Genomic DNA, 14,999 nt, shown 5'->3' with positions numbered 1-14,999 from the left:
CCGTGTATAAAACGAAACAGTCATCACCTCGGGGATTACTACGCTGACAACTCACATCTTCAATTGTACGTATTGCAAATACGTTTATTATCTGCATATGTTCCTATATATAGTATATTTTATAGACTGTTGACACAATAGTTCGACATCATCTGTATTCAAGTTCAGAGCGATATTAATTTTAGTATTACTCTAAGACGTTCTAGTTATTGTGTCCATTTGCTATAATTGTCAAATGATGTTTCTTTTTTTCAGTACCATTATTTTGAGCTTTGCAAGTACGAAACAACATGAACGGCAGAATCTTATTTCTTATTTGTGTGATTGGAATACTAATTTCAGAAACATTCACTGTCGAAGCAACATCAGTAAGTACATATTATGTGTCTCATTAAATGTGCAAACGGATGGTTTTTGCCTTGAATAAGAAATATATGTCTAATTTGAGCATCGATATTTGAAATAGAACATTAATGTTTACTGCCACATGGCAAAAGTTCGTATGTATCCAACTCCCAAATTGTATATAGTTTATTTGAACTTGAAGTATATAATTTCAAGTTAACATACTGCATAAATTCCCAAATTTTTAAATCGATAACCTTTTCATACCTTGTTAATTTTAGTTTTACGTCATCTATATTTTCAACTAAATAAGTAAGTAGGTGACAGACTGGCTGACATTCACTATTAAATCACGTGCTACACAATATCAAAATCCTAATGCTATGTTCATTTTATTCTATAGTACAGTGGACCCAAACATAGACGTAGCAAAGGACGCTCGTTTGATCTGAATCAGCTTGGCGATTCAAACGATCAAGAAAGACGGGAATACGATAATGCTGAGCGAAGATTTGCTCAAGATGAAGACAACCACCAGTTCGATTAGTTGCGAACGCCGTATTATTTGTCATAGTACCACGAACGTTTGTGGTATTAATGAAATGTTCATACATAATGTGACATCTAGAAATTAACTTATGGTGACTAAGATTTTATTTGAGAATATATAATTGCAAATGATCATATTATATTGTTATATATCATTCGTTTGTTTTACTAGGGTGGAATATGAGCCCCTCCTCCGTGTGTTCCCCTTCATATGTACGTGAGCGTATGAAAAGTATAACCAGCGTCGTGCTATATAAAACTAGACATCGAGGGTGTGAAATATCGCGTTGCCTACACATTTTTTATTGTAATTCAGTACGATGAGCCTGAACTAGTGTTTACTAGTGAGAATCTTGAGAGTGCGTTTTAACCTCAAGTTTTGTGTGGCACGTTATTGTGACATCAATAACTCCGGGGCTAGTTGCTAAGAAACGAAAGTATAAATAAGAGTCCAGATGCACCCACTTTGTCCAATATTCAGGAAATTTAGTGAGACTCCCTGTTCCCATTGACTGGTGTCAAGCTGATATCTCTCTATTGACCAAAAAGTGTTCTAAAGACAGGGCTATCAACTATTGATTATGCAATCGATTACGTACAGCAGGCTATTTGTGTCCCTACAATCTCCTACATGGGCTTCGTCCTGGGAGGCCTTGTCTCACAAATCTACTTAAGAATGTGTCCAAATTTATTAATTCTGGTTTTGCTGTGGATGCTTATCTGGGCTTTCAAAAGTTGTTGACAATGTACTACACGTTTGCTTATGTCTACTGTTCAGTTTTCTTTGATTAAAGCTTAGCTTTGTTTTTAATTTTCATTAGTGATTTTAAGTCAAATATAATACCAATGCTTTCCATTTTTGCTGATGGCACTTCGGTCTTAGGCTAAGTGAATACTGACCGAGAGTTAACAGTCTCACAACATGTAGATAGTCTGCAGACTGACAAATGTTATGTAACACGCACAGTTTTGCCTTTTGGTCGCACATCTCTTATTTGTTCCATTTATTGAGAGTATTAGAGCCTCCAGATTATTAATGACTATCTCAACAAATATTGTATTATCAAGACTGATAATTATACGACGGAGTGTGTATAGTGGCTGTGCATGAGTTGTGGAGGTTTGAAGGAAAAACATCGAAGGACCAGTATTTTACACCTTTACATATCTGTTGATATATTTACTGTAAGCAAATTTGATATGTTTAAAACCATTTTTAATGTGTTGGTTTATGTATGGCTTTCAAAACTGGGGCTCATCAATTTTGATTATCAGTGATTTATTTCTGTGCAAAAACGAACAGGGAATGACGGATGAACTATTTTTAATAATTCAAACAGCATTACTAGTTAAATTGCTGTGTGGAATCCCCCCCGGGGGGGGGGCAATTTTAATAATACATAAAATTGTCACAAACGTATGAAAATTTCTGGATACAACTCTTCCAAGGGGAAGGGGAATCTCATCGGAATCCATTTTCTATTCTTATCCTCAAGCCACACCAAGACCATTCATCAAAACGAGTGGTCTGGGGTATACTAGTACTCTGACCCATTCCGAGGACTTTTGTTTGTAATGCTATATGATAAATCAGACTATTTATCACGTTAAACTAAATGAAAATCATTCTAAAATAACGTACCCAATTTATTCTGGATTCATTGATCTGGGAGAAAGAAATTACATTTGCAATAATAATCATCGAGCAGGTCCGGGTTGTAACTTTCCGTTGACGAGATACAACAGAACAGTACTGATTGGACTACATAAATGCTAATCAATTTCACATAACCAATTGTTGTTGTTTTTTGCTTTTTCCGATTTTTAATATCTCGTACATTATCTTCGGTGATAACTCAAATAGTGAAATTGGATATCTTCAACATAACGTAGCCGTTAAAAGTTACAAAACGAGTCTGTTTCGATCGATCTTCGCTTAAGCAGCATAACATTTTTGTTTTGTTTTGGCTCATTTAAAAAATACGAGCGGTGTCAATATGCAAAACTGCATTTTTTCTGTCTTTGGTGTGCTTCAGAATGATAGATCTTGGCCGATTGTATTTTTTACAAAGGACCTGAATGCAGAGCACTAATTTCACCCAATCTCTGCTCGCTTCTGCTTTTCGATCATTTATTTTACAACCGCTTGATGAATAATTTCCGCTTTATTTTTCGACCGCGCGAACCCAGAAATATCGCCCGTCTGCTAGCTGGAATTTTAAATACATGGCCATGGCATCTTTTTTTTTGTTTTTTTGGGGGCGGAAAATACATTAATATTTTCCTGCTTTCTCTGCTTTCTGCCTTAAGAAGTTAGCATTGCCTTTATCACGTAAATGTTTCGATAATCATATTGTTGAAATGAGGTAGCAGCTCTGGATTCAAACGGTACACAGTCCCGCTCTATCAGCTTGTTGTGGAACATTCACGTAACATAAGATCATAGTTTAAGTTGCGTTGCGAACTATAAAAAGTGTGATGGATTGGAAGTGTCGTTCGGAATTAAATAATGGTTAATAATCGTCGAATCCTCAAACTTTAGCACTAAAACAACCATTTCGACAACTCATGTGCCAGTGTTCAGTGTTTGGACAAGCGGTCAGTGTTTTTAATAAGCGAGTGAGTAAAAAGGGATAAAACATGGTCGTTTTTTGGTCGGAAATTAAGCATATACGGTTGATTAAAATGCGATAAAAGTGAGAGATTGGGCGAAATGAGTATTGATGGCCATTTATAGCTTGACATGCGTCACCACGTGAGGACGTAGTATGAGTTGGTAGTACTAGTATACGCGGGGAGGGAGTCCAGAGAGGGAGCAACCAGCGTTCCTTTTACAGGGAAAACGTGAAATCTCAACAGATTTTTATGTATGTAATATTAGGTTTTAAGGGCAGTACAAAAGTACAAAAAAGATGACTAAATGAACCGAAAAGCATGCGTTTAGAGACAAACCTATGCAGAAGTTGGTTTGCCAGTACGTAGTTTAATGAAACCAGTCGCCATTTTTTACTTATACTGATTCATTTAGGTCATTAAACAAATACATTTATCAATTCTTTTTCAAAATTCAAGCACTGTCTTTGTACTTTGCACACTGTCAATCATTCAAAATATTCTGACTAAAAATCCTTCTCAGCTAAAGTCTTCTGCACTGCTTATAATAGAATTTTAAGACTACAATCAGCTCCCACGTCTGCAACGCCTATCTAATGTAGACAAACTCATTTTTTAATTCTTTCTTCATAACTCAGATTATGCAGATCACATATCATCTGTATTGTGCCCCTTTACACTTTGTTTTTATCGTCAATGGCCTTCCTAAGTTATGATAATCAGAGTTGAACGCAATATTCCTAGGGTAGTGTATCCCTGCTCAAAGTCCGCAGTGATAATGACACACATATGTTTTTAGTTGCATCATGATACTACACTGCCAAGGTTGTGCTCACCATGTTGATTGTGCCACCAAAACGCAAAACTATGCTTGTTACATAACATTTATCAGTCTGCAGACCATCTACATTTTGTAAAACTGCTAACTCTCGATAATTATTTACTTAGCCTAAGACCTAAGTGTCATCGGCACAAATGGAAACCATTGGTATTATATTTGACTCAAAATCAATAATGAAAATTATAAACAAAGCTAAGCTTCAATAAAAAAGAAAAATGAGCAGTAGACATTTATACCATGAGCATTGAGTTTACGACATAAGCAAACATGTAGTTCATTGTCAACAACTTTTGAAAACGCAGATAGGCATCGACAGCAAAACCAGAATTAATGAATTTGGTCACATTCTGAAGTAGATTTGTGAGACAAAACCTCCCAGTATAAAACACATGTCGTGAATCACAAAGGAGATTATTGGGACCCAAATATCCTGCTGTACGTAATCAACACTTTTTGGACAAATGAGTGGTGTCAGCTTGTCACCAGTCAATAGGAACAGGTGGGGGCATCTGGACTGTGACTCTTATTTATACTTTCGTTTCTTAGCAACTATCCCCGGTGGAAGAATAATGTTATTGATGCCACAACGGCGTCATACAAAACCTGAAGTTAAGACACACTCTCAAGATTTTACTAGCAAACACTGGCGTCAAATAATTGTTCACTCTCATCGTACTGAATTACAAGTATTCCGTCGATTGTCCTCGTTGCCTATTTTCATATAGCACGGCACTGGTTATAATTTGCATACGATTTGCATACACTGAATTACAATAGAAAGAGTGTGGACAACGCGATATTCCACATCCTCGTTGCCTATTTTTATATAACACGACACTGGCCATGCTTTGCATACGCATACATACATATGAAGGTGAACATACGGAGGAGGAGCTCATATTGCACAGAAAAAAAAACGAATGCTATATAACAATATATCCTTATTATTTGCAATCATATATTCACAAACAAAATCTCAGTCACCATAAGTTAATTACTCGATGTCACATTATGTATGAAACTGTTAATGATACCAGAAACGTTCGGGGTATCATGACACTAAATACGTCTTTCTCAACTAATCGAATTTATGGTTGTCGTCATCTTGAGCAAATCTTCGCTCAGCAATATCGTACTCCCGACTTTCTTGATCATGTGAATCGCCAAGCTGATTCAGGTCAGGCGAGCGTCCTATGGTACGTCTATGTTTGGGTCCAATGTACTATAGAATACAAGAAACATAGCATTAGAATTTTGATATTGTGTATCACGTGATTTAATAGTGAATGTAATGTCAGTCAGTCAGTCAGTCAGTCAGTCTGTCATCTACTTTATTTATTCAGTTAGTTCAAAATATAGATGATGTTAAACTAAAGTTGCCAAGTTCTGGAATACGTGCAGTAAGTTAGCTTGAAATTATATTCTTCAAGTTCTTTACATACAATTTGGGATTTTGATACATATGAACTTTTGAGTCCACGAGACACTAAATATTAATGGTCTATTATTTTAAAATTATCGATGCTCAAATTAGACATACATTTCCTATTCAAGGCAACAATCATCCGTTTGCACATTTAATGAGACACATAACATGTACTTACTGATGTTGCTTCGACAGTGAATGTTTCCGAAATTAGTATTCCAATCACACAAATAAGAGCTAGAATTCTGCCGTTCATGTTGTTTCGTACTTGTAAAGCTCAAAATAATGGTACTGAAAAAAACATCATTTGACAATTATAGCAAATGGAAACAATAACTAGGAATATATCGAGTAATAATAAAATGTTATATTTTTAGTATCACGACATGCAACTAATATGATATTTGTATTTAGATTAATTGCTCTGAACTTGAACACAGATGCTGTGGAATTATTATACCAACAGTCTATAAGGTATGCTATATATAGGAACATATGCAGATAAAAAACATATGTGTAATACTTACAATTAAAGATATTAGTTGTCGGCGTAGTGATCCCCGAAGTGATGACTGTTTCGTATAATACACGGCTTATATAAGAAAATAAAGTGACATAATTCAAAGAATCTTTCTTTAAAGTAAAGCAAATATCTAGATGGATATAACAGGAATGTAATCCGTGCATTAGCAAATGTATTGGAAAATGATTTATTCGGTCGAAATATAAATGACAATGCAATGCAATAAATTAAATTAAATGGGTCAATTGGACATCATATTAACGATACTTCGAGTTCCAGCCAACGCATATTAACAGTTATACGTATAAAAACACGTGATGAATTGCACAATGTGTAATGATAGAGAGTAAACAGTTCTAGATGTATGAAGATATTATGAGGAATACGAAACACCGTATTTACGTTTGCTTTTAAAGGTTTTTTAGTTTGAATCAGTGCAGACTCAAGCCGATGTGTTTAATGTGTTGTTGACGACTTACTAGACAATCGTTTTTTCCTCCAGATAAAATCTCTTCTGAACATTCAGTCAAATAATTTACAATTACATAATATTATTACATCTGTTAAGTCAAAGTATATAATTAAGCATGTCTAAGATTTATATTTGAAAAACTGTGAATCATAAACATGTTGACCAAGTCGAGAGGAGCTTATCTCACTGAATGACTGTCATCTTGCCATAAATATGTGCATTTTCGACTTTTTTTTGAAGACCGCTATCCCAATTTATTTGATATCGTATACCTTGGCTGGGCCTAAGATTTGTTCAGATTAACGTTTTTTTTGTTTTGTTTTTGAATATGTGTACGACTAAATGTTAATTGAATAGAGAGCAAATTGTATAGACTTGTAACAATCTGTCAGAGTGATGATGGCACTGGTGTGTTTATCTAGTTCATTTTCACTATTTCAGTAATAGAAATGAATGGAGTCATTCTGTATTCAATGATCCAAGATCACGATAGTGCATAGTATATCCCGATCGAACATTTACTTAACATGGCTAACTGAAACAAGGGTTTTGTTTCAGCTTAACCCTGTTTGTTTATAAGTTAATACATGTATATGCAAATATTCCATGATGTATCGACATCTTCGCTTAGAAATATTGGATAGTTCTTTTTTGATGAAATATTAAAGCCCCTTTCACAATTGGCGCCTCACTCGCGCCTTCCGAAAATATTTGTTCCGTCCTGTTGTAGAAGTGTTGTCTTTGAGTCGCAAGCAATATATAAAATCGTACGTATTTGGGATGAAAGCTCAGGAGTTCTCGAGCTTATATTGGGGGTGAAAAAAAATCGTACAACGTTGCAAAGGGGGCAAGACAGGTCTTCCAATAGTCTTAGGGTGGTACAACGGACTCGTACGACAGGACGCATCATCGTACGACATGAAAATACTCGTGCAACACTCGTTCGGGGTCTTACGAGGGCGTGCAAAGTCGCACAACACTCGTACTGCCTGTCGTGCAATTATTTTTCATCGCGTCAGTCGCTCAAAATATCGGAGCAGCACGGTTTTTTTCCCGACCGAGATGCGACCATTTTGTCGCATCTGGATCGTACAATAAGTGGTACAACGGCTACAACGAGTCGTACAACGGGAAAAATTTCGAGTCGCAAGCCGTTGTAGTCTGTTTGGCACCAATTGTGAAAGGGGCTTAAGGAACCATAATTCACAACATTGAGTATATGCTGAACATGACAAACATTTAGCGATGTTGTGCAGTTGTCACAAACAGGTTGACCAAAGAAGCTATTTGTTTAAAAAAGTCCTCAGTTATAATGACACCCACTTTTATTTAGTTGCATGTCATGATACTACACTGCCAAGGTTGTGCTCACCATGTTAATTGTGTGACCAAAACGCAAAACTATGTGTGTTACATAACATTTGTCAGTCTGCAGACCATCTACATGTTGTAAAACTGCTAACTCACCATCATTATTTTTATTTAGCCTAGGACCTAAGTGTCATCAGCACAAATGCAAAGCATTGGTATTTTATTTGACTCAAAATCATTAATGAAAATAAAAAAACAAAGTTAAGTCTCAATCAAAGAAAACTGAACAGTGGCCATCCACAGCAAAACCAGAATTAATGAATTTGGTCACATTCTGAAGTAGATTTGTGAGACAAGACTTCCCAGGACGAAGCCCATGTCGTGAATCACAAAGGAGATTGTAGGGATCCAAATAGCCTGCTGTACGTAATCGATTGCATAATCACAAATAGTTGCTAGCCCTGTCTTTAGAACACTTTTTGGACAAAAGAGTGATGTCAGCTTGACACCAGTCAATAGGAACATGTGGTCTCACTAGATTTCCTGAATATTGGACAAAGCGGGTGCAAATCTGGACTTTGACTCTTATTTATACTTTTGTTTCTTAGCAACTATCCCCGGTGGAAGAACAATGTTATTGATGCCACAATAACGTGTCGCACAAAACTTGAGACAGACTCTCAAGATTCCCACTAGTAAACACTGACGTCAAATGCTGGTTCAGTCTCATCGTACTGAATTACGATAGTAAAACTGGCAACGCGATATATTCCACGCCCTCGTTGCCTATTTTTATATAACACGACACTGGCCATGCTTTGCATACGCATAACATATGAAGGGGGAAATACGGAGGAGGAGCTCATATTGCACAGAAATAAAACAAACGAATGGTATATAAACAATATATTCTGATTATTTGCAATTATATATTCACAAATAAAAACTTAGTCACCATAAGTTAATTTCTCAATGTCACATTATGTATAAACATATCATTAATACCACAAACGTCCGTGGTACTATGACAAATAATAGGGCGTTCGCAACTAATCGAATTGATGGTTGTCTTCATCTTGAGCAAATCTTCGCTCAGCATTATCATATTCTCGTCTTTCTTGATCGTTTGAATCGCCAAGCTGATTCAGATCAAACGAGCGTCCTTTGCTACGTCTATGTTTGGGTCCACTGTACTATAGAATAAAATGAACATAGCATTAAGATTTTAATATGTTGTATCACGTGATTTAATAGTGAATGTAATGTCAGTCAGTCAGTCATCCACTTATTTATTTAGTTCACAATATAGATAATGTCAAACTAAAATTAAGTTATGGAATTGTTATCGATTTAAAAATTGTTGAATACATGCAGCATGTTAACTTGAACTTACATTACATACATACAATTGTTGGGAGTTGGATACATACAAATATTTGCGTCCACCTGGCATTAAACATTAATGGTGTATTATTATCGATGCTCAAATTAGACATATATTTCTTATTCAAGGCAAAAACCATCCGTTTGCACATTTAATGAGACACATAACATGTACTTACTGATGTTGCTTCGATAGTGAATGTTTCTGAAATTAGTATTCCAATCACACAAATAAGAAATAAGATTCTGCCGTTCATGTTGTTTCGTACTTGTAAAGCTCAAAATAATGGTACTGAAAAAAACATCATTTGACAATTATAGCAAATGGAAAAAAAAATAACTAGAACTTCATAGAGTAATAATAAAATTAATATATTTGTATATTAACTGTGAACTTGAACACAGACGTTGTCGAATTATTATGTGAACTATATACTATATATAGGGACATATGCAGATAATAAACGTATTTGTAATACTTACAATTAAAGATATGAGTTTTTGGCGTAGCAATTCCCGAAGTGATGACTGTTTCGTTTAATACACGGTTTATATAAGAAAATAAAGTGACACAATTTCAATTAATCGTTTTCTTAAATAACGCAAATATCCAGATGAATATAACAGGAATGTAATCCGTGCATAATGAAATGTATTGGAAAATGATTTATTCGGTCGAAATATAAATGACAATGCAATGCAATAAATTAAATTAAATGGGTCAATTGGACATCATATTAACGATACTTCGAGTACCAGCCAATGCATATTAACAGTTATACGCATTAAAACTCGTGATGAATCATATTAATTATATAAAAAGGCAGTAAACAGTTCTAAATATATAAAGATATTATGAGGAAAACGCTCTGGATTTACGTTTCGGTTTAAAGGTTTTGTAGTTGTTCTCCCTCCAGATAGAATCTCTTCTCAAGATTCAGTCAAATAATTTACATTCACATAATATTATTACATATTTTAAGTCGGAGTATACAATTAGCAATTATGTCTCAGATTTATATTTGAAAAAAACCCTGTCAAATATAAACATGTTGTGCAGATGAAAGATAACAGATTTGTTAAGCTCCATGTCGACACTGATTGTCTGTCGTCTTGGCATAAAGTATTACATTTTCGAATTCTTTGACATCGTATACCTTGTTTGGGCCTAAGATTTGTTCAGATTTTAATTTTTTTGAATATGTGTACAAGTTAATGGTAATAATTGAGTATTCAAACAAGTATAATTAATGTATGAACAATTTGTTCACTACACATCGTCCGATAACTCTTAAAATGTCACACACAGGCACACTCGCTGTCAATACAATTCACTGCTTGCGTTGATTCCGTTCAATTTCACTTCGTGTGTGAAACACAAAACACTGTCAGTGAACCGCTGGAAATATCCGCGCCACCCGGCGAGTTTTTCTGATAGGGCTGACTTCTTATAGTAATTTCATCTTGACAACAAGAAGTTTTAAAAATAACAACCTACATCTCACTTACCAAGCTTTGTATTTCTTTAAAATGAGAGATGAGAAACCACTCGTTCATGAATGATTTAATTTTATTAGGCAGTCACACAGCCTATGCTGATGAAAGGAGGATGCTAGTTGCCGAATTGGAAGTATCTGTGTATATCTGTAATCAAACCTGTACATGTGATTAGAGTAGCCTAATCTTGAGAAATTATTTTGGCATTGAATAATTGTGTTTGCTATTTATCACAAAAATCACTATTAGTATATTGTCTATGAAACAGTTAGGTATCTGGCCTTCGCCACCGAGAATGTGAAAACATTAATCGTGTTATAAATTTATTGAATGTTATATTATCATACGCTATAAGAGAGGTAACACTACTTGTATTTTAAATATATATGGGTATGTGCTTGTTGGTTCTGGATATGAAAGTTTATATGAGCATTTGTGTTTGTTGAAAATTTCAATATTAATGTACAAGGGTGATGTGTTATGGATTGTAGAAAGAAAAATGAAGAAAAACATGTTAAACATTTGTGTATATGATATGTTTATCAGAGATATAATTATAAACATAACGAGCAGATTAACAAATAATGGGTTTTGCAGATCAAATGACTACTGTTTTTCCAGAAATCATACGAATTTTGGGTTCCTGAAATAGAACTGTATAGTAATGTATTCTCAATATTTGCAAATATTTGTGCACAAGCATATAATTAAATATTTATTAATGTTGTGTTTGTAATATGGGCAATATCAATACATTTCGTCTTAATCGTGAACTGATTTGCCTTCAGCATTATCGTAATCTAGTCTGTCTTGATCAAGTGATTCACCATCTGGTTTAGAACCACAATTCTAAAAGGAAATATACAATATATAATTGGATATAATAGGAATGCCAAATGTGTTGGTATGCTGCCCTCAATAAATTGTCAGTCTATACGTTGTGTACATTTGTTTTCACTCTGAATCACGCCAATATAACTATAGCAGAGCGCATCCGCTTGCTGAATAATATCTGAATATACTGGACAGACTAAATTGCCATTTGACTAAACTACTGATATATAATTTTAATACCGTGTATATAATATTACATTAGTAACAATTGTAAACAAATTCTACAATTGTCAAATGATTTTAAATGAACATTGTGTTCATTTATTCAAAATATATCCTGAACTAAAAAAAACAAATATCGATTGAATAGCGTATAACTGAAGAATAACCTGTATAACCTGTAAAGAAATATCTATAGCAGCATGTATCCCTAAACAAAAGATATAGACTGAAAATTATTATGAATCTAATTGGTGTAGTTGCCAAAATATTTTATTATGTTCATTAATTTCGTAATTATGCGGCTAGGAGTGCATAGGCAAGTCACTAACGTGACCTGGTCACTGTTCGAACGATCGGATTAGTCACAAATGCACAAAATAACCGTAAGGTAGTCTATATTAGCGTATATTAGCTTTCAAGTAATATATACGTTAGCATAGCAGCATGCTTAGTAACGTTTAAAAAATGTGTGAATCACGGATGATTTTTACTCGCTGTTGCCACCTCAAAGCTGTGAAGCAGTGTTATATTACAACACTCATGTAACAAATCTGATTTTGCAGGGTCATATGATTTTTCCATCTTTCAATATTGGTCATAATGTACCAATGTTCTGTCTTACACTCAACAATATGTATATGAAATCATTCATATATATCTTTTCATATTAGACTGCGTGTAACTGTCTGTGGACTAAAACTGTATTATTATAGTTCAAACGAACTTAAAAAATAATCCATAACAACAATTCCAAAGGACACCGAGTTGATTGATAATAAGTAGTGTGTGGCTAGGTATGTCACATGTGCACAGAAGAGTGAAATAAATTACATCTAATGCATCATGTTCAAGTTTGTCACATGAATATTGTGCATCAATTACCAATTAATGAAGTCTTCTTCCAAGGCATTTCACTATTTTGCATTTTAATTAAAACCGCAACCTTTTAACTTGGATCTCAATGATTTTATCCGAATTGGGTAATTTCTTCAAAAAACAACTGCTGATGAGTCAAGATGACTGATAAGAAGATTAACCACCTTTCCATTTCAGTACAGTAAAGACATGCATATATAGAACCTCAATCAATACAGTACATCTTGATTTTGAAAAACAGGGTCTATACACAGTTAAGCATCGATATACGATGTAGTATATTCCTTGAACAGTTTTATTATATTTATTTTATTATATCAGAGCAGAATATTAGTTCAGAATATAATATTTACGATATATTAACCTAATTTATGTATGGTAACGCAATTTTTACTACTTTTTGTATCGTGTTAATTAATATTGTTTCTAAATATGATGCTTATTTCAGATAAGCATTGTACTTATCGAAGGTACTCTTTTTTTGTTCTTAACAATGCCCATTGACGAGAAAATACATTTTTGTGTTGAAAACTGTCCGCATTTACTATTAAGCGGAGTGTTCTATAAACGAGTTTGTTTTCATGTGATTTCTCCCCTTACTATTTAAATATAGAACATTTGTTTTAGCAGCAACATCCTCGATTCGAAACAACGATTTCTAAATCGACTAACTGTGTGATTGCATGGTGATTGTATTAAATGATCTAACAGTTGATATGTGATGTAATGCAGCAAATTAAAAAAAGAGTGGGATTTCGGAAATACTGTTGTGGTAAAGAGGACGTTATACTACGGTTTCCAGTGTTTAAGTCCCAATCGCGAGTAACACACAGTAGGATTTAATTCTTCTGTCAACTACAATCACAAACAAATATTATTTTCCAAATTACGCAAACGACGCTAATAAATGATTGTCGCAGTGTCGCAGTGTCGCAGCTACCATTCGATATATCTGTATGCTAGTTTCAGAGCGATTGCAAATAACATGTTTCGGGTGCTGTATCACATATTTTGAGTGCCTTGATGTCATTTTTGTGCCTAATAACTATATTTAAAACAAAAGAGGTCAAAATTCAGTGGTATATATTCACTACTGCGGTCAGTTATTCCTTTTATATGCGGTATACACATCTCATTGGAATTATATTGAATACAACGTTCATTCATTCATGCATTCATTAATTCGAGGTATGGTTTGAGGCGTATAATAGGCAATCACAAGGAAGTGCACTAGAGGATCATGACGATCAATATATTGACGACGACGGAGATTAAGAGAATGACGATTATTACGATTAAATCAAGCTTAAGCAAATAATTGAGTATTAAGTATATCAAAAGTATATGCAATGTTTGAATAAAATATACCATAATCAATGGGTTATGTGTCGCTGTAATTGTGTTGATGTTATGATGCGTGTCGTATAGTAATATATGCATAGAGCAGCCCTATGCACGCTATATCATCTTGTGTGTGCAAGATAATATTCGTCAATAATAACTTCTAATTTATCTTGTATGAAACATACTTTGAAAATATGAAATGATCAGATACCTAATTTAACGATATCGGGGTTCGACCATATCATAGAGCAAAACAGTAATACAAGCATATTTCGCGTATTTGATGCAAACTGTGCTCGCTTCAAGTGCATTTCAGAAAACAAAACAAAGTTCGCGCGGAATCTAACTGTTGGTAGGAGTTTAGTAAGTGAGTTTAGTCATCACAAAAAATAAATCATGCATTTGTAGTTGTAAAGTTAGTCCTCGACTAAAATTTGTCCCATAAAATAAGTTTCGATGTTATGATGAACGCCATTTATGATTTTAACATCTGAATTTAACTCTTTAAGCAAACAAATGACTGAAATTATTTACGAAAATATATAGTAAAAATTAAATTAAGTAAATGTTAAATGTTTCCATGCCGCTAACTTTATAATGTGTTATTTGTTGACGTTCATCTGTGAGGTGAACAATAACGTTCTAATTATCTCTTCTGCTTTTTGAATAATTCTAGGAAGCTTATGTGCATCGGAATTAGTATAACCAAAAACTATTTTTCTTTTGAGTTTCGTCCCACAAATAAATTTGATGGCACTAGTTT

The 14,999-nt window shown here is 34.2% G+C and overlaps 3 long non-coding RNA genes across 3 annotated transcripts; 1 reads left to right on the top strand and 2 right to left on the bottom strand.

Moving 5' to 3' along the window:
• LOC102806039 (uncharacterized) lies at positions 1-1,049 on the top strand. The gene is made up of 3 exons (XR_438211.2): positions 1-65; positions 256-368; positions 749-1,049. It is a non-coding gene; the product is annotated as an uncharacterized LOC102806039 (long non-coding RNA).
• A 4,227-nt stretch (positions 1,050-5,276) lies between these two features.
• LOC144349475 (uncharacterized) lies at positions 5,277-6,370 on the bottom strand. The gene is made up of 3 exons (XR_013419963.1): positions 6,302-6,370; positions 5,953-6,065; positions 5,277-5,570 (listed from the first exon to the last, which is right to left on the bottom strand). It is a non-coding gene; the product is annotated as an uncharacterized LOC144349475 (long non-coding RNA).
• Positions 6,371-8,971: 2,601 nt separating this feature from the next.
• On the bottom strand, positions 8,972-10,018 carry LOC144349473 (uncharacterized). The gene is made up of 3 exons (XR_013419962.1): positions 9,947-10,018; positions 9,643-9,755; positions 8,972-9,273 (listed from the first exon to the last, which is right to left on the bottom strand). It is a non-coding gene; the product is annotated as an uncharacterized LOC144349473 (long non-coding RNA).
• Between the last annotated feature and the right edge of the window lie 4,981 nt (positions 10,019-14,999).

The sequence above is a fragment of the Saccoglossus kowalevskii genome, chromosome 14 (assembly GCF_978046115.1).
Source record: "Saccoglossus kowalevskii chromosome 14, keSacKowa6.1, whole genome shotgun sequence".
NCBI classification, from domain to species: Eukaryota; Metazoa; Hemichordata; class Enteropneusta; family Harrimaniidae; genus Saccoglossus; species Saccoglossus kowalevskii.
This window is presented reverse-complemented; position numbering and strand designations above follow the sequence as displayed.